This window comes from Mauremys reevesii, linkage group 7 (assembly GCF_016161935.1).
Source record: "Mauremys reevesii isolate NIE-2019 linkage group 7, ASM1616193v1, whole genome shotgun sequence".
NCBI lineage: Eukaryota > Metazoa > Chordata > Testudines > Geoemydidae > Mauremys > Mauremys reevesii.
Genome location: NC_052629.1, coordinates 120,287,306 through 120,308,055, shown reverse-complemented (window position 1 = coordinate 120,308,055; position 20,750 = coordinate 120,287,306). Strand labels below are relative to the sequence as shown.

The 20,750-nt window shown below is 43.0% G+C and overlaps 1 long non-coding RNA gene across 1 annotated transcript in view; it reads right to left on the bottom strand.

Annotated features, from left to right (window-relative positions):
- Window positions 1-11,870: 11,870 nt before the first annotated feature.
- Window positions 11,871-20,750, bottom strand: part of LOC120409256 — a 69,271-nt gene continuing 60,391 nt past the window's right edge. The window contains exon 3 of the long non-coding RNA XR_005601229.1: window positions 11,871-13,389. This is a non-coding gene — a long non-coding RNA (uncharacterized LOC120409256). The remainder of the gene's footprint in view (window positions 13,390-20,750) is intronic.

Sequence of the window (20,750 nt, the reverse complement as noted above, 5' to 3'; positions counted from 1 at the left end):
TTTAAGCTGTATGGCATTTCGGTACCAGCCTGTTTAAGTACTTGTATATTTATCTCAAACACTGTCATCCACTCCCCCATGCCCTGTCGGTACTGACCTTGGCATGCAATCACCAGTCTTGCTGTCATCTTAAGGCAAGGACTCCTTGAACTTTGTGGTCTATGAGAACACCTCCCTCTGTCTGCTCCTCTCAAGAGACAGATGGGGTTATGATCTTGGTCAGCGTGTGCCTTCTAAAGAAAGCCAGTCAGTCACGGAGATCTTACAAATACTCATAGTTAGGTCTACTAGAACAACATGAAGCCTAGTAAAAATACAGAGTAGGGCTCTTTCTTGCCTGGGCCAAATTTGTAAAGAAAAATTGTTACCAAAAATATAAAGAGAAGCTTTCCTGCCTTGCTAGAAATCAGCATGGTGTCATGACAAAAGCATGTGTCTTATTCCTAGGACAGTGTCCACCTCACCTGTCAACTCTTAAATTTAGTTTTAGAAAGTCTCTGATCAATGGAGGGGAAATTGTCTTGAGTGAACCAATTATCTATTTTTCCAACCCACGGCGCTCTGAAGTAGCATTAAGTCCTGTCATTCCTAGACTTTGACCCATTGTGTGTTACCCAAGTTATATTTGCCATTATGAGACACCTTCCGATCATTTGCCATAATCAGATCCATTATACATATCTGTATGAACACAGAGTTCCTTTGAACTTCAAAAGAGTTTTAGTTCTTTGATTATGACTTTATCAGCAACACATAATCAAGTTACAGACAGACCCACTCAGAATTTAGTCTTAACCCTTTTTGACTGCAGACAGTTGCAGGTATGTAGCCAGCAAACGGCCTTTGTGTTGTATCCAAGTTATTTATCAAGATAAACTGTCTCTACTTTTTTAGGAGACAGTCTTCCCTGTCAGGTGTGAAGGGTTAGCCTCTTGAGATATCAGAAGTCATCACAGCTAATAAAGTAGCTGCATCCCAGACTTTCCTGGAAGATGGACTTTCAACAACTACTCCACATATCACTTTGATCCTGATAACATTAAACATCAAGTATCCTCAGATGGGCATTTGACCCCAAGTCCATGCAGCCTTTCAGAAGCATAAGCTCAAGCACCGGTCCAGCAGAACTTGTCTAATACAATTTAAGATCAGGGACCATGAGTTTTCAGATATTTTAAAGTATAAGAATGGGCGTTCTCATTTGACTTCCACTGTCTGTTGCACTGAAGGCCGAAAGAGTTAAGCTTAGGGATGGAATGGGGAACCTGGATCTCAACACAGTCCTGGCTGGGACAGGCGAGTCCCATATGTGGAAAAAAATCAGAAAGGGGAACTGCCTGGTAGATGGACTGTGGAGGTAACTGACTGCCTAGCTACACTATTAATTAGTAGCTTTGTTTCACTAGCTGGTCGGGAAATATTGACAGGGCATTCCCAGAAAGCAGACAAAGTACACACCTGCTACACAGAAATAATGGGGGAAAGTAATTGCCCGTGTATCTCACTTTTCTAGCTAGATGCTCCCACCACCGTTAGTGCTATGAAAGCCATTTAAACAAAATGGAGCATGCCTGGCCATTCTTTCACCACAGGACATTGCAGCCAGGACACTGCAGGCAGGCTACTCTCCCTGCATGACCCCTTCTAACTCCCACTACTGTTAGCTTCAACCTTCCACCCCAGTTCGCTGTTCCCCATCTCCTACCCTTCCACTGTAATCCCTGACCCCTTCTCAGCAGATATGGAAGAACCTCTCATCTCCTCTCCCCAGCTAGAAGGAGGGGAGATGACATAGAGGCTCTTGGGAGACTTACTTTTGTGACATGCCAGTGTCAAATCCTTCAGCAAACTGGTCATTCGGCAGCAACCTAAAAAGGTACAGAAAGACGAAGGCACAGGAATGTCTGAAACAAATGCTTCTGGAAATTCCAGCCCTTTGCTGAGGCCTTTTGGAAATACGGGCTTAAGTAAGCATCACAAACTGTAATGTATAATTCAATTATGGGGGGAAACACCCTTGTTTTTGAACCTCATACAGATGCAGCTCTCTAGTTTGCTACAGATTTCAGCACAAAAATGTGGTGGTCTTCTTGCCAAATTTAGGCCTAGTGTGTTTCCAAGTACACAGGGCTCTGAGGGTGCTGAATCCATATTAGTCCTGCAGTACAGCATGAATCCAGGGTTTAGATACCTGGGGATAAACGTCACTACAAATTGTTGTTTTATCAGTTGCGGCTGATAAAGAACAATCCTTGTTGTTGTTGTTCAAAGCCTTTCGATACAAAACGTTGCACATTTTCTAGAAGCTGGACTGGGTAGGGCAGAGCTGGCAGACTAGATGATACACTCAGGTTGGTGAGATGGACTTTTAACGGATCATTTGAACAGATATCCAGGGTGACGTTAATATGACAGCTCAGCTATCAAGAGAAAATGCATTAGTAGCGCTGTGTGAATATCAGATTTTTAAGTTCACTGTTAATTCTGGAAAAACATTGCTTCAGGTCCAGTGAAACATGTAAAAATGTTGACCATTTTTTAAAGGTTTTTGTTTTTAAAAATTAAAGGAATTTTCAAAATGAAAAGTCATTTCAAACACACAAAAAAATCTAAAGGTTTTGCCTTTTCACTCCCTCTCCCACAACAAGCAATTCAGAAAAACCAACGTGAACTTTGCAAAACATTTTGGTATCACCAAATCCTCATTTTTCACCGAAAAAGGCTTTATCTGAAAAATTTTGCCCAGCACTGTGTGTTAACCTCAGCGCGTGACTTTTATGAAGCCATGAAATGACCTTTTTTTATGGGTGGGGAAGCCTGACATGGAGCATGTTAATGTGAATCAGCTGCTTTCATCCAATTCCTGATTGGTTTGCTCACACCTGTAGGTCAGCTCTGCCTGGGTCCTGCTCTGTGGATCTGGCTGAGCAGTGGTGGCTCTCTCTCAGGGCCACCATTTCATTTCACCTTGCACAACACATCGAGGCTGCTATAAGAATTGACTGTTGCTCTTTTCAGGCACATCACTTCCACGTTGCCTGCTCTGTATCTAGGTGAGAGGCATTCAGAGCCCATCTAGACCAGCGGTTGTCAAACTGTGGGTCGGGACCCCAAAGTGGGTCACGATTCCATTTTAACGGGGTCACCAGGGATGGCTTAAACTTACTGGACCCAGGGCCAAAGCCCAAGGACTTCAGCCCTGGGCAGTTGGGCTCAGGTTACAGGCCCTTCGCCCAGGGCTGAAGCTCCATAGGATTCAGTTTGGGTCCCCCCCCCACCCGGGGTGGAGGGGCTCAGGCTTTGGCCCCCCTACCCTAGATGGTGGAGCTCAGGTAGGCTCAGGCTTCGGTCCCCACTCCTGGGGTCATGCAGTAATTTTTGTTGTCAGAAGAGGATCCCGGTGAGAACTCCTGATCTAGCCCGATATTACTACACTACGGGGTGACAACAAATGGGATGATTTCTCGCATGGCCCAGGACTCTAGGATAGTATTGTTTCCAGTTATGTCTGCTCCTCTCCGCTACTGCTGCAGCTGCTCCACAAGCCTAGCTCTTTTTCCATGACCTTTTACCATCTGAGCATGTATTTTCCCTTTTTCAGCACTTGACTCCAGGTGTTTCTCTTCCTTCAACTGGCGCTCGGGCTGTGATGATGCAATAGAATAGGCTCTCTGTTGAAAGGCAATCGGATCACAGATTTTTGTTATTTAGCTTGTCATTCATAGCTGTTCTTAGAGACAGCAAGTGCAGGAAGATAAATCCGGAGGTTAAATTATCTCCATTTTTTCCCCTAAGTGCACACTTTGTCTTCTTGTTGTCTTGTCATTCAGTCCTCAGCGATACACCGAAACCCCAAGCTGCTACCTCTTGCTGATAGCAGACTAGCTGATACTTAAACTGCATGAATTGCAGTGACGGAGTTGGGGAGAATCAGTTCTCTAAGTTACAGGGGAAGCTTATGTAATCAGTGCAGTGAATGAGAATGTCTGACATGAATATAAAATTCCTTCCTTGTGCAAAAAGTAAAATAAAATGAGTGATGTGCACTGCATGCCACAGAGCTTCATGGCCATGTTTTCCAAAGGCAGGGGACTAGAACAGGCGTGTACACATGTATGTACTCTGATACCTATAGTGAAGACAATAGATGTTTTGCCATTGACAGCAATGCGTCCAGGATTTCACCCCTAGCATTAAAAAGCTCTGCTTTGATAGTTGACTATGTTTCCATAACAACCACTGTATACTCTGGAGAAAAATAGTTTATCGCATAATAAAGCCTGATGACTGCACTGACTTTTTTTTAAATGGTCGATATTATTATATATGTAGCCAGCATTTTTCTGACATTTTGACCAACCATGATTACAGAGTAATAAAGATCTGTGCACACAAAGTGAGGGGATAACCAACTTCTATTCTGTATCATGGCACACATCCAATAATTGCTTAAATTCCTAACTCTGTAAATTGTCATTTTTATGCAAAAGCTCTGTGGCTATAAAGTTGGGTTTTGCTCAGAGTTGTGGACACAACTCCAGTGGAGCTGAATTCTAAAAGAACCCAAGAAACATAAATTAAGGAAATATTATGCAGAATGCCAAGGTCAGTTTAGTAATAAGTTTCTCTCCAGGTTGAATTGTGGGAGAAAGGTAATCCCCCAGGGAGGAGTGAGCACATGTACCAAGTAAATTCCTGATGCTGCATGGAAGCGCTGGGCTATGGTACAACTATGTCAAATAGCCCAAAGTAAAGCAGTTAGTGGGGAAAGATTGCTCCTAATCAAACTAAGCACTCTGCATGAGAGTTGAAATTAAAATCTTTTCCTTAATTGATATCCAGACTATGTAAATTCATTTGTCAGACGGGTAACTGAAAATTAAATTTAGGCTAACATAAATCCAAAAAAGCAAACAACGTTTCATATCACTGCAACGTTTCATATCACTGCAATCTTAGCTTAGATTCTTTTGTGTTTAAGTCTCACACAGCATGGGGGGATATATGAGAGGAACAAAAGGTAGAAAAGGTGTTTGGAGCCAACATGCCCTGCTCCCCATTGAACCTGTGTGCCCAGGAAAGACTGTCCAGATTACCAACATGTAAATGAGGCTCGTTGGTTTTGAACGGGTATATTAGGGTGAGCCTGGGAGAAGCTGCTCTAAGCAGCATGCTCTCTTCAACAGCCAAAGAACTTGTGAGCAGAAATCCTTGCAGCATTAAATCTAGAGATAGTCAGAAAATAGATTTCAGAGTTGTAGCCGTGTTAGTCTGTATCAGCAAAAACAATGAGTATGTGTGGCACCTTAGAGACTATAAGGGCTTGTCTACACTACAGGACTATTTCGAATCTACTTAAGTCGAATTTGTGGATTCGACCTTAATAAGTCGAATTTGTGTATCCATACTAAATACACAAATTTTCGACTTTAGTCCACCACATTCACAGCAGCAGCGATTTGGAAGCGGTGCTGAAGGTGCCTATCCAGTTCCGCCCCCGCCCCCCATGCCCATTTGATTTTTTTCCCCAATGCTGGGGGCAAAAAAAAAATCAAATAAATCATTGAATCGCGCCTCTCCCCCCTCCCTCTTCCCGCCGAAAGGAAATCTGCGAAATCCTTCTCGCTTCTCTGCTAGGTTACAGCGTGACTGCCACAGCACTGCGGACAGCACTGCCGCTATGATCGCCGCTGCACTTATGGCCATTGTCAACTCCTCGCCATTTCCACCTCGACCCCAGTCCAGTCAGATGTCAGAGGCTGAGAGCCCGGGCAGGAGGAGGGCAGGAGAGTGAGACCGCGGGAGACCTCACAAAGCCTGGCACGGGGGGGCAGTGGGTGGGATGGTGTGGTGCAAATGGTGTGGTGGGGCGATTCTGGGCAGATTCTGGGGGGACCAGACTGGCAGGCTGTGGGTCTGGGATGTGTGCTGCTGGCTTCAGTGACTGCAGTGGCGCTGATGCTCTTTCAGCACTTAACTGAACTTTGTGTGTGCTGTCCCTGGGCCCCTGGACTGCCCCTGAGGCAGCAGGACTGACGCAGCAGAAGCTGGCCGAAGCCCTCCTCTGGCCACAGCCACGCCCAGACGCCACGGTCAAGAGGTCAACCACTTTGGCGTTTGGCGTGCACTTGGCGGGGATTGGATTCATGTCATTGTCAACAAAATGGCCCAGCTCTCAACTGCTCAAAGGTAGTGACTGCTGGAATGTGTCGGGCCATCCAGATGGATGCCATGGCTGGGGCTTCCAAAATGCGCTGGGGCTGGAGATGGGAGACTCATCCCTATCCCACCAGCCCACCCAGGCACCAGGTACATTAACCGAAGGGCTACTTTTGCTTTTTGGGTGCAGGCTTTTTGGGGACCATAGGGGTTTACCAACCAACATCAACGTGGGGTGGCAGGCGCAGGGTGGCGTGGCGGGTTGTGTTCAGTTGCTCTCTGGTCTGTTTAGGCGCCTCCAGCACTTTCACACCGGTCCCGGACCACAAGATGGACACAGTGGATGTGCAGATGCCTGCCTACCCGCCTACCGCCTGGCCCTGGGGCGCTAATGCCCTGGCCTTGGAAGCTACACTGAGGCCAACTCTCACTTGAGGAACTCTTCAGAAGTGCAGAGAGTGTGTGGGCATGCTGGTGGGTGTGTGCTGGGGGAGAAGGGACTCTCGATGACTAGACTCGGACGGACTCGGACAAAATTCCGTGAATATGCTGTAGCTGTGTGCTTGTGCTGTGTGAGCAATGCGAGAGCTTTTGGCAGTTTGGGAGGTTGAGCTGGCCGCCTGGCTGCTTGGCCATTCTGCCAGACACAGCCCAGCATGGCTGAGAAGAGAGGAGCCTGAATAATATCGAGGCGGAGAATGCATCAGGGGAAAGCTTTGGAGCAAGGTTCCTGTCTCCTGATGATTTTGATTTCTGATCCAGGATTTTTTAGAGAGTTTTCCTTCCCAACCATTTTTAAAAAATCGGACATGTTTTTTTAATTTTTAATAATAAATTTAAATTTAAATTTTTCTTTTGTTGTATGCGTTGAAATTCTCGTTAGATTGATGGTGTGCTGATTGGGTGCTGGTTGGTGGAGGCAGGAAGGGTGGGGGAAGGGGAGGGGGGGAGGAAGGGGAGAGGGGTTGGGGTATAGGGGGGGTTTGGTTGGGTTGGGGGTGGGGGGGTGGGTGGGGGGGATGAGGAGGGTCTGGATGAGGGGGGGGGGGGGGGGGAGGGACGGGGATCCGGGAGATCGTGTGAAATGGTCTAAAAGCAAGCATGCGAGGAGGAAGCCTGCCTTGACCACCCACAGGCTGCAGGACCCTGGACCTGCACCAAGCATACACACAGGCACTGACACACCACACCACAGCAGTCTGTGTGGCTGCAGCAGTGTGTGTGCTGTGCTGATCTGTGTGTGCCCAGTGCTGTAGCATGGCATGTGGGCACTGTGGCACACAATTGTGCACCCACAAGACAACAGAAAACAACAGAAACACAAACAACACCAGAAACGAGTTTAACACCAAACAAACAGAATAAAACTTTTAATAACACAATGGGGCTTGGGGGTGGTAGCTTGAAGGTGGAAAACACTAAGAGCTGCTGTGTAAAAAACATACTGTACAGTTGCTGCTCCAGTGTCGGTGTGCTGTGGGTGAGGGGGAGTTCTCACTTTGGGGTGCCGGGACTCTCCTTACTTTGGTCTTGGGGGACAGGACTTGGGGGGGGCGGGGGGTTGCAGCAGCACTGCAGGGCTCTCTTCTCCTGACTGCGGTCTTGCACTCCTCGGTCTTGCGGCGCGTCTCGCTTGCGCTCTCATCGCCAAGCGTCGCCCTCTTTGGTCCTGGCTGTGCTTCCTGCGCCCTGCTCTCCTCCGCCTTCAGTCTGCTGCGCTCTGCTGCCTGGTGCGTTCCTGCTGTGCTGACCTCTGCTCTGCCTCTCTCTCTGCTCTGGCTCTATTCCTCTGGGCCTATGCGTCCCCTGTCTTTTTTCGTCCCTTCTCTTTTCGGGGCAGCTAATGCGGATGGCGCTCTGAGTGGAGGGGAAAGCAGCAGTGATGTGAAAAAGTAGTGTGATGTGAAAAAACACACAGTGATAAGTACAGTAAACACAGTCAACAGTGCCAACAGTAAACACAGAAAAGTTCAGAACAGTGAACAAGACCAAAGAGACTAAGTCTCAGGAGATAGCAGAATTGGCGGGCCTCATATGCTCGGTGAGAGAACATTGCACAGAAGGCATGCGCGAGAAGGAAAGTCCTGTGCTCACAAACTGGCCTTACAGTACACACTGCTTACTAGTTTACTGTTAGCTGTGCTCTAAAGATAAGGTGCAAAGCAATGCAGAAAGTGCTCAGCTTTTGCAGCCCTGCCGCCGCCCCAGGAATGCAGCATGCATGCTTGTTCTCATGCTTGCTTGGGTACCTGGCTACTTATTGTGGCTGTTAGATAGGGTTGTTGTTGTACAACATTGTGTGTGTCACCAACTTTAATAACATTACACTTAGTACCAGTACACTAGATGCAGAGATGAGACCAAGAGATCACTGCTAGAGAGATGGTAGCAGACCAGACCGCAAAGACCAGGACCCATGACAGGGGCACTAGTAGAGATGAGACCACCACTCTATATTCCAGATGCTGCGATGGGAGGCTTTGAATCTGGATGTCCTGGCGGAGCGCCCAACTTCCGTTCGAACTAAACTGAACCTCATGGCGACGAACTGACAATCTCTATATAGTTTAATAGACTGAAGAACTGTCCCTAAGAATGTGTGTTTTGAGGACTATTTTTATATTTAGATTTATATTTTTATAATTTATTTAGTATTATTAATATATATTTAGTTTTAGATTTATAATGTTTTTTTTTGTAATTATTTTATTTTTTTTTATTTTATATATATATATATTTATTTTTTATTAATTTAATATATTTTATATTTTAAATTTATATTATTTTATATATATTTTATGTTTGTAATGTAAATATGTTATAAAAATATCTGTTTATCGCCTGTTCCTTCTACCGCCTCGATTCTGTTTGATTGGGAGTCCTGGTCCTGGGGATCTGATGATTCCGGTGCATGAAGAGATCCTGAATGTCAGGTGTCCCCTCGAGTGCCAGTGCCTCGGCCTCCCCGGCGCTCAGGGAGCTTCCCATGTCCGAACCCTCGTCCTCTCCCGAGGGGACTCACTGGTCCACGTCTGGTTCACCACACTGGTACTGGTGCATGTCCTGCCTCAGAATGAAGCATGCGCGATAGGGCCCCCGGCTGGGCTGCGGGGCTCTCATTCTGGGATACCCTCTGTCTTTGTCTTCTTCCTCTTTTGCTTCCCTTTTTTTGAGGCTGTATCCTCGCCCTTTCATTTTTTTGTCTTTTTTGGCTTTTTGTCTTTCTCGCCTTTGTTGCGTTCTCTCTTTTGTCACGCAGCTCCGGGGAGAACAACAGCCTCCGACAGCACAGCGATCAGCTTCATGGCTTCCCAGACCTCTGGATTCCCCGGTCCTCCTCTGCTCTGACCTTTCTCTATCTGCTGGACTCCGGACTCCTCTGCTGGAGAGGTGCTGCTGGGCTCGTGCGACCTGCATCAGAGAGTGCAGAGACCAGACACCCAATGCAAAAAATCAGAGTAGAATTCAAAATTTGGCATGTGAATCCAAATTGAGGCCAGAGCAGATCGGACTGCTGCCCTGCAGTGTGCTGAGTGTGTGACTTTGCTGGTCGATTGCTACTAGAGCGCTAGCTCACCAAGCACTGCGCAGCCGCTCGGGCGATTCTCCACCGCAGGGGTGGCCACTGTGGAGTACCAAGAAATTCGAGCCTCAGAGCCATGAAGGTTGAATTAGTTGTGGTTAGTTGTTGGGTAAAATTCGTTCTTGGATTAAAGTGAATTAAATTAATTGAAATAGTTGGTAGACCAGGCCTAACACATTTATTTGGCCGTAATCTTTTGTGGGCTAAAACCCACTTCATCAGATGCATGGAGTGGAAAATACAGTAGGAAGATATATATACATAGTACGTGAAAAGATGGGAGTTGCCTTATCAATTCTAATGAGACAATTCAATTAAAGTGGGCTATTATCAGCGGGAGGGGAAAAAATCACTTTTGTAGGGGTAATCAGGATTTTTCCTCCTGCTGATAATAGTCCACTTTAATTGAATTGTCTCATTAGAATTGGCAAGGCAACTCCCATCTTTTCATGTACTATGTATACATACAATATATATATATATTCCTACTGTATTTTCCACTCCATGCATCCGATGAAGTGGGTTCTAGCCCATGAAAGCTTATGCCCAAATACATTTCTTAGTCTCTAAGGTGCCACAAGTACTCATAAAATAGATGGGTTTAAAAAAAATCAACTTTTCAGCAAATTTTGGAAAACAAATATTTTGGTCCAAAACAATGAGAGGAGGTTGTGTCATAGCAGAACCATGCCATGATGAGTCCTGGGAACTGTCTGCCAGAGAGCCTGGGTCGTAGAAGAAAATGGAACTACAGTAGAACCTCAGAGTTATGAACACCTCAGGACTGGAGGTTGTTTGTAACTCTGAACAAAAACGTTATGGTGGTTCTTTCAGAAATGTTCAGCTGAACATTGACTTAATACAGCGTTGAAGCTTTACTACGCAGAAGAAAAATAATGCTTTTAACCATCTTAATTGAAATGAAACAACCACAGAAACAGTTTCCTAACCTTGTCAAAAAAAATTTAAACTTTCCCTTTATTTTTTTTTAAAGTTTACATTTAATACAGTACTGTACTGTACTGACTTTTTTTTGGGGGGGGGGGTTGTCTCTGCTGCTGTCTGATTGCATATTTCTGGTTCCCAGTGAGGTGTGTGTGGTTGACTGCTCAGTTCGTAACTCTGGTGTTCGTAACCCTGAGGTTTTACTGTATTAGGCACCTGAACTACAACTCCCATGATATATGGCAGTGCCATTTTGAATGAAAATATTTCAGTTTTTAGGCTTTTTAAAAAAAAAAATCAAGGTTTTCCACAGGAAGGAGGGAGTTTTCACAAAAAAAATGTTGTTTAATCAAAAACTCAATTTTCCATCCACAATTTGGATGAAAAATTTCCAACCAACCATAATAAAAACTCATTCATGGCTTCCACCCATTTAGGGCCTGATTCAGACTGATAGTCACAAGAACAAGTCTCCCCCACTCTCACATCCACCTTTTTAAAAAAAAAAAAATAGCCCAAGCAGAACTTCCTGGGAGAAGTCCTAAGAATCTAAGCCAGTTTACACCAGCTGAGGGCCTAGCTTTTAAATTAAAAAACATAAAAACATAAGTAGCATATGTAATTTTGCCTTGCAGTAGAAAAAAATTATTAGTGTTACTATAGGAATGTCCCCAGTGGGCAACGTCTCTGAGAAGAAATTTCAACCAGAATTCACTTAGAATCACAACAGGTGCTTTGACTTGGAGTCTGCTTGTTTTCAAACTACTGGACAACTACTGAACATGGGCAATTATGGAAGAACCAGATTTTCCCACCATTCCCAATCTCACTGCATTTTTGAATTGCTGATTGAAGTTCATGGTAGCATTGATCTCTTGGTTTGGGATTAACAATCAATTCAGAAGAGTTTAACCTGCTTTGCTGTGAGCTCTCAGCTAAGAAACTGGTCATTAACTACAGTTAAAGAATTACTAAGTGGTTTCCAGGGTTTATACCAGCAGCAATTAGAAATGTTATAGGTATGAACAATGGTCAGTTAATGGACCATTCCAACTCTTGACAGGTACCAAGCAGATATAAAAAAGGATACAGTATTTAGTGAGAAATTCTATAAAATGACCTACCACAAATGTTACAATGTGTTTGTACAGCACCTAACACAATGAGGCCCAACCTGAATGAGTCCTAATAATAATCCATTCATTATTATACCCATTCACAAGTCTGAGGCCATGTGAACAAACATTTTTAACCTTGGAAAATAACTGCCACAAGTGCTGATTTGCATTTATATAAGCTTCATATTTAAAACTTCTTTCCAAAATATTTGAGAATTATTTAAAAGCGCCTAAAGTAAATTCTCTGCTCTTCAAGTTATCAGTCAAAGGGAAATGTTTCTGTAAGTGCCATCAAACAGCTGTTTTATATCTTAATTAAGGGATTGAGTTGTTATTGGTACTTTCAGAAAAATATATTTTACTGATAACTACAATGTAAATATTTATGCCTTAGTTATACAACTGAAGAGAAATATTTCAGAAATATCTTAATCAGTTGTTACTCTACCTGCTAGCAGCATAACTAGTTTCATTAAGCATTGTGGGTATTAAGTAGAAATCAACATGCCAAAAGCAATAAAGAAACAGTCTACGTATCTAATATCTTATCCAAAAAGAATGAGTTAACACTATTCCTCCTACCCCTTCAAAAAAGTTTTTATTACAAATGTGTTGAAACAGAAATAGTCTGCCAGTATTCACCCAGCTTTATAGTGTTGTCCTGTGAATACTTATTCTAGCTTTTAAATGAGTCCATTTTTCAACCGTGTAGTTTTCTGAATATATTACATACAAATGTTCCTGCTATTAATTTCACAGAAGCACCGTCTTTTAAGTGAACATGGGAGAATACTAATGAAAGGCAAGGTTTACATTTATAAAATTTGAGTAGAGCACTTGAAATTCTAAGCCCTGTTCCCACAAACACTTATTCATATATTCAATTCTGCTCATGTCAGAAGTCCCATTGTACTAAGTGGCACTAGACACACGAGTAAAGTTACATATTTTTAGGCTCAGGGCTCTAATTTTAAGACTTATGTTTATCCAGGGCCCAGTTCAGAAAAGCATTATGGCATGTGCTTAAATCCAGGCCTATTCTGGGAAACACTTAATCAGGTGCTTACAATTAAGCATGTTTTAAAGTCCCATTGAAGTCAAAGTTAAGCTTGTCTGTTTTCCTGAAGAGGGATGGTGGGGCGCCAGTCACAACTGACACGTAACATGGGACCAACTGAAAACCGTCTGCTCACATTTTGAAAAATACAACAACCTGATCAAGCACAAATGTTCTTACTAAAATCATTCTGCAAATAAAGAATGTGTTTGAAGATGTGGTAAGTTGATCATATTCCTCAGATTGAAAAAAGAGTGGAATTCAACCCAGCTCTGGTGACATGAAAATGATAGTCCTCTCGCCATGGGTGAAATGAGACCAGAAAATTAAAGAAAAAAAATCTTTTAAAAATTTATAAACTACAGATTTGGTTGAAGGAGGGAGAGATTATTAAAGCAATGTTGATTTACTCCCTTATCCGTAGAAAAATATTTTCCACCAAATCGTCTCATGTTGAGAATAGGTTTGTCCCGCACATTCAATGTGCTTTCTCTCTCCAGTGGTTCTTCCCTTTCAGAGAAATAAACCTATAAAAAAATCAGAGAAAATGAATCAGAATTAATTGTATTTGAGAGAGAAAAATCTGCATAATAGCTGAAGACAATCTGTTCAATAAAACTATGGGATGCATTAATCCTAGAAGAGATCTTACCTCAGGAGACAAACTTGACCCAGTATTTGTAGTAGAAGGTCATTTAAATAGCCACACACTGATAAAACTTTTCCAATTACGTTATTCATTAAATATCTGTATATGTGTAATCCACATGATTAACTGTGCATGTGTAATCTACAAGATTAAGTGCCGCAGTGGATTAATTGTCATTGGAAAAGCAATTTGTACTCCTCAGCCACACATTTGTATTAATCTTTTATGCTCACAAAGAAAAGACAGAATATTTTCTGATAAAGGCCTTACAAGCATGGACTATGAAAAATAATTTGGAAGTTTTCTCCACCCATAACACTGGGGGCTTTGTCCTGACCTCCTTACAAAAGCAAAATTCCCATTGGTTCCAATGATGTCAATCAGAATTATGGTGGAGTCAGGAGTTGAAAAGGGAATTGGGCTCAATTCTGCATGGTAATGAGCACTCTGGCCCCAATCATGACTAGGCCCATCATGAAACATTCAGAGCTGCTATAAGGGAGGCGTAACTCCACTGAAGATAGTGGTGCTGCACCCATGAACAAGCAAGCCAACCTTAGACCCACCTATAAGCTATAGTTCCGTAGCAAACCAAAGAACGTTGTAGATGCCAGATGCTGCAGAAATTGCCTGTGCCTAGTGAATTAGATTGGAGGAATTGGACCATCTTTATCCACTGGGGACCACATGGCCAGTGACTGGGGGCTGGACTGGGATACTGCTAGGTATTTGTTTGAAGGGCTATTGTGCTCTATCACTTCACAGATATTAATATTTAGACAGTTCAATAAGGCTGTGGCCCACAACTGAGCCATATCAAATGCATGGCTGTGTCCACCTCAAGAGATTGTGGTATGTGAAGCATTTGTATTCAGGCAAGACACACAAAACCCAGGCGACACAAAATTACTCAAGAGAGTTAAGTCCAAATAGGACTACAAAGAGTTACAAAGGGATCTCACTAAAGTGGGTGACTGGGCAACAAAATGGCAGATGAAATTCAGTGTTGATAAGTGCAAAGTAATGCCTGTTGGAAAACATAATCCCAACTCTTCATACAAAGTGATGGGGTCTAAATTAGCTGTTACCACTCAAAAAAGCTCTTGGAGTCATTGTGGAGAGTTCTCAGAAAACATCTGCCCGATGTGCAGTGGCAGTCAAAAAAGGAAACAGAATTTTGGGAATCATTAGAAAAGTGACAGATAATAAGACAGAAAATATCATAATGCCGCTATATAAATCCCTGGTATGCCCACACCTTGAATCCTTGATTAGGGGTATGGAACAGCTGCCATATCAGAAGAGATTAAAGAGACTGGAACTTTTCAACTTAGAAAAGAGAAGAGGGGAGGGGGGAATTTGACAGATCTATGAAATCATGAATGGGGTGGAGAAAGAAGTGTTATTTACCTGTTCACATAATACAAGCATGAGGAGCACCCAATGAAATTAATGGGCAGCCGGTTTAAAACAAACATAAGGAAGTCCTTCTTCACACAATGCACAGTCAACCTGTGGAACTCATTACCAGGGGATGTTGTGAAGGCCAAAACTATAACTGGGTTCAGAAAAGAATTAGATAAATTCCCAGAGGATAGGTCCATCAGAGGCTATTGGCCAAGGTGGTCAGGGATGCAACCCCATGCTCTATGGGTCCCTAAGCTTCTGACTGCCAGAAGCTGGGACTGGACGACAGAGGATGGATCACTCGATCATTTCCCTGTTCTGTTCATTCCCTCCGAAGCATCTGGCACCAGCCACTGTCAGAAGATAAAATATTGGGTCTATGGACCATTGGGTCTTATCCAGTATGGCCATTCTGATGTTCTTAGGAGACATACACTGGCCAGCTTTTGTGCCAGAGTAAACCACTTGCCAGGCACCTGCAAATTCATAGATTTTGCTTGTGTGCTTATGATACAAGTTAAATATGGAGTAGACTGCTGGAGCTCTGATCATCAAGAGCAAGGATCGTGTGTGTGTGTGCGCCAGTGCGCGCACTTGCATTTATTTTCACATGGTGCTATGCTGCCCTGGTACTCCACTGTTACTTCAGTTCATCCATTCTGCCTCCCAATTTCTGCATACAATCCCCGCAAGAAAAAAAATATCAGTTGAGGATGCCATTTCCTTCAATTGCCAGAAATGAAGCGTTGGAGAATGTTAAAAAGAGGCACCATGCCTACTGGGAAATAGCCAAGGCTGGTCCAAAATTTTGCAGTGAAACTTTTCCCTCCGAAGAAAAGCTAGATTTTTGACTAAAAACATTTTTTTTTTGGTGGAAAGTGTCTGCTTTCCATGAACATTACCGGATTTCACTAGAAAAGCAAAACAGAAAAAAAAATTGACTGAAAACTTGGAGTTTTGGCAACTGAAAATTTCAGATTTTAGTTGTGGGGGTGGGGGGTATAAAAAGTCAAAAAAATTTCCTGGGGGAGGGAAAAACATTTTCTAACTAGTTCTAGAAGTAACTTCATTACCAGATGACTGTTTGGTCGTTGCTTCTTGTTCTGCACACTATCTGGGGTGGACACCCCTCCCTTTACCTTCCCCCAAAGAATCTGGGTGCAGCTAGGTAACAAAAAGATATCAAACAAGCATTTGCCAGGTATATACAGTACTATCTGTGCACAGCCGGTCCTTTTCTTGTAGATATGGAGGGTTTTCCACAAGAGTCCACTGCACAGTTGCAAGATTCCCTCTCTTTTCTCCTAGTTCCTTTTCATTCCATCTTGGTCTCCCCTTCTCAGATCACTGGGATTTAGTTCTCTCCATACAGTGGGCAGGGATGCTGAATGCTAATGTAGGCAAAACAAAAAACTTGCTGCTGCCCCAGGCACTGATATTTTTTTTCCCCAGATGGTTTCTTTGGGTACCAAACCAAACCTCTGATTCAAACTTTGTAGATACCAAGTTAATTGAATTCCATAGGGTATTATGGTTAGACCTGGATGTGTTAAGTGTTTCATTACACATCCCTCTCTGGTTAGCCTTGATGTTTTGCAATATTAGCCATTGTTGAATAAAATAGCTATCGCCTAGACACAAGAAGTGAACATCTTTCGTTTTCCCCTTTAATTTCAATAGCTTTACATGAAGTGCTTACTTTCTCTCATCTGATGTTGAGAGCACGTTTAAATTATGTATACTTCTCCCTATCTCCATTTGTTGCCTTCACACCAAAGATTTTTTAAAAAGTTTTTAAAAAAATAACCCGATGATGATATTGTAAGAAAATTCCACATCGTTGCAATTTTAGCTGCTTTAAAAAAAATGTAACTGATGAATGGATGGAACCCAGAATGACTATTTTTAAAAAAGTCCTCACTTTTCATCTACATACACCGGCTCTGAAAATTATTGCAAGGAAATCATTTCTTTAAGTACTGTGTGATAAAGAATAACTTGAATAAAACAGCTATTGTTGCTCAGGATTAAGATCAGACTGATGCTTCAAAAGAATACTCCTAGGGCTGCATGGATGGACAAACACCATGAATGAATACATGAAGAGACTCCACCAAGTGCATTATTAGCTAGGCCATTCACTGAATGGCAGCTGATAAGATTTTCAATAACGTGGGCTCTGCTAGCAGTATAATGGTCTGTAATCTAAACATAATTAAAAGTGTTAACAATTTTGTAGCCTTTATCTGAACACATTTTTCCCACATGCTTTAAGTGACCGGGTCATAATCTAAAGACAAGCAGCTCTCTTGTTTTACACTATTAGCCTGGTGAGCTGTAACTTCTTTCTGTGCACAAAGGTCAATGTACCCCAGGCAACATCTCTTGTCAGTATCTTCCACAAATCCAGGATGCACTAAAACAAACACAGATGGATTACATGTTGTCTATTAGCTGGGCACTTCTTTTCCTTTCCTCAGATGCCAAAAAAATAATTAAAGACCCTTTGAGTGTGAGCCATGATAATACATGCATATTATTCAGCAGTGATCCTGAGTTCAGTGAAAAAAATAAGGTTTAAACTCATTTAACCAAAAATTTATTATGCAACTGTCATTTGTAAGATGTATATTTATACCGTTAAATAAAAGAAGGGCCAAATTCTGCACTCACTCATGGGGCAAATACAGCCTGGGGTTGAGGGGAGATTTTTCCAAAGAGCTCAGGTCAATTTTTGAAAGACTCTCCTCACCCAAAAACTCCCCTTGTGACACCAATGGGCAGAGTTTCTGCTTTGCTGAGCTGTTTGGAAAATCTAGCCTGAAGACAGCAGTTTTAAAGTACTGCAGTAAGCTGTGTATTTCATTGTCATAAAATTTAGCAATGGAAATGAGGTCTTCCAGCCAGATTACACAAAGCACCATCTTAATGCTAATGGAGTCAGATAGGGCCTGACTGCGTTGGAAACATGCATGCATGCTACTCTCATTGACTTCAAGTCCCTGGCTGATATTAATGGGAGTTGTGTCGACATACCACAGGGCAGAGCTTGGGACTACCCGTAACTACACAACAGTATGTGGGAGAACACTGAAGTTCCTAGGAGCGGAAAGGCTTGATTCTGCAGGCAACGGGGCCACCCCCATGAGTAAAGATTGAGCCGCTTGCAGCCATTTCTCAACCAAACTCCCCTTGGTGCTGGGGGTGGGACAGAGTATGAATTTCAGGATTGTACATTACGGCAAAATTTAAGTCTGTTCTTAAGATATTAAAATTTCTGTTTATGGCAGAGAAATTATTCTGTCATAATTGTACGATGAATCACAGGATACTTGAGATCCTAAAGGATCCATCGATGCTGTGAATAACAAACTCACATGTGCAGTTCGCACAGCACTAGGCCCAGCTCTGTCTCACCCACTTAGCCAAGTTAAGAAAGATTTATCACTGGTTTCCGATACTTACTGACACGCTGAGCTAGACCATAATCAACGGCAAAGCAAAACTAACCGCAGTCATGCTGAGAAGCATATAGTGCATGTGAGCCATTAAACCTGGCTTTAGTATTACTTGAAGGATTATTACTAGCTCACTTTAATTTGCAAAAATTTCGCAGGAGGCAGGATAATTGAATGTGTCATAAAACAATCAGAATAATTCAAATGTTAAATTCATGCTATAAAATTTACCTAACAGATGTTGAGGTTTGTACATTTCCCCAACCCTGCTAGTAACATTAAAACTGCTTTGTCTTTTTTTTTTAAATTTGTGAGTGCCTGTGCTTCCTTTCCTTGTGAATCTACTGCATGGATTAGCTGTAGATGCGTACTGCAAGAAAAATGCAGAGGTGAAAGGCACAAGGGAAGAATTCTGGTGGTTTGCAAGAGATGAAGAATTTCAAATATGGTGGCCAAGCGACAGCACCTTTTAATGATCACATAAAAAACAGAAGCAGAAATGTAAGCATGTGAAATTATTCTCAGTTTCATAACACAGCAAAAGGCGAAGGCTTTCTACTTGCCTGCGTTCCTCTCCTGACATTGCCTTGTGAAATAGGGGCACAGAACCACCACAGCAGCTCTGCTGCCACCCCCATCCGAGCTCCTGATGTAGCCAGGGAAAAGTGGGCTTGGCATGGCAGCCTGAAACTCTAGCAATCCCCAGCTGCCTCAGTGGCCCCTGGGGGCCAAGGCAGCAGCTCAATCTTGGAGCAGCCTTCAGGCTGTGCTAATGTGCACCGGGGTGAGCAGCCTGGAGGGGGCCTGGTTCCTTTGCTGCCCCCTCCAGAGCAGCAGTGAGCCCAGCTTGGTCATAGCTAAGGCACTGGACCATAGTGCCTAAGTGATGACGACATCCTGTATCAAGTTACAACCCATGATGCTGATGACAGCAGCAGTTCTGGAACTATACACATTGTTCCAAACTGTAAATGCAGGAGCCGGAGCTGAACATCCCCAGAGTTTAGGAGTATCTGGCTTCTGGCTCTTTGAGAAGATGTTTATGTCCACATTTGATTCTGGACTTCCCCAAAGTTGGGATCTTTGATTTAAATAGCGGCTCCTCTTTAAAACATTATGGAGAACAAAGCAAGGAAATATCATAGGAGAGAGACACCATAAAAATTACATTTGGCCCTAAAAACACACCCCATTTTTTTCCCTTAAACACTCATAAGTAATCATAGTACAAAGCAGAGAGTTAGTAAACGCAGTTCTTCAGGCTTGACGTGAGGGAACAATGTTGTTGGAATAGTTAATGAATATTTACAGAAGTTTTGTAATAATTGCCACATTTACAGATGCTTAATTATGTGATGTAACATGCTCAAGATGGGTTTGGTGAAGCTGAAAGTCTGGAATCACTCCCCAGTTATTTATTTACTCTTCAGATCAGTATTGTACCAGTGGCCTTTCTGGAAGTTAAGTAGTGTCTAGAACTGGAACATTATGCTAGCAAGATAGTTTATAATAAAAGTGGGTCATAAAACTAAAAATGCTTTTCCTCCTTCTATCAACATGCTTAACTCCCGCGAGAGGAGGGTGGTCCCTGCTCTAGACTCTGCAACCTTCTGCAAGTTACATAGAGCATCATTTTCAAAAGTGCCTAAGTGACTTAGGAGCCCAAGTCTCATTTTCAAAAGTGACTTAGAGCTGCATTTTAAAAGGTAGTCAGTAACTTACAGAGACAGATAAGCATCTAGTGGTAATTTCAAAAGCCCCATGGCACCTAACTCCCTTTGTGAAAATCCCACTAGGCACCTATGGTTATATTTAGGTGCCAAAATACCTTTAAGAGCTGGCCTTAAGAGCCTGAAAGCAAGTAGGACATAAGGTCCTCAGGCACTTGAGCCATTTTTGAAAATGTTACCCTTAGACTCTGTTCTCTCATCTGTACAGCGGGGATAACAGCACTTCCTTACCTCACGAGGGTCTTGTGAGGATAAATATAGTAAAAGCTGTGAAACTCAAATGCTATGGGGACCAAGAAGGCACCTAACGGGAAGTACGTTAATGGGAGGCACACATATGTAGAAATAGAGTAGTCACTAATGGATGTAAATGTTAACCAACATATAGGGCTTAAATCCCATGTGTGACCCCGAATCCTGCCGCCAGATCCATGTGGATGAACTCCTCCAGCCAGGCAGACTGCCGTGGAAGCGAGCTGGCCTCCACACGGACCCAGGAATCTCACCGCACAGATCTGATTGCAGGATCGGTCAGGTTCTGCCTACGTAACTCTGAAGTGCTCAGACAAGAAAAAGATGAATGTGGTGCAAGTGCCTGGTTAGATTAGGTAGATCTGCCCTCTAGATTTCTTATCTGGAACTCC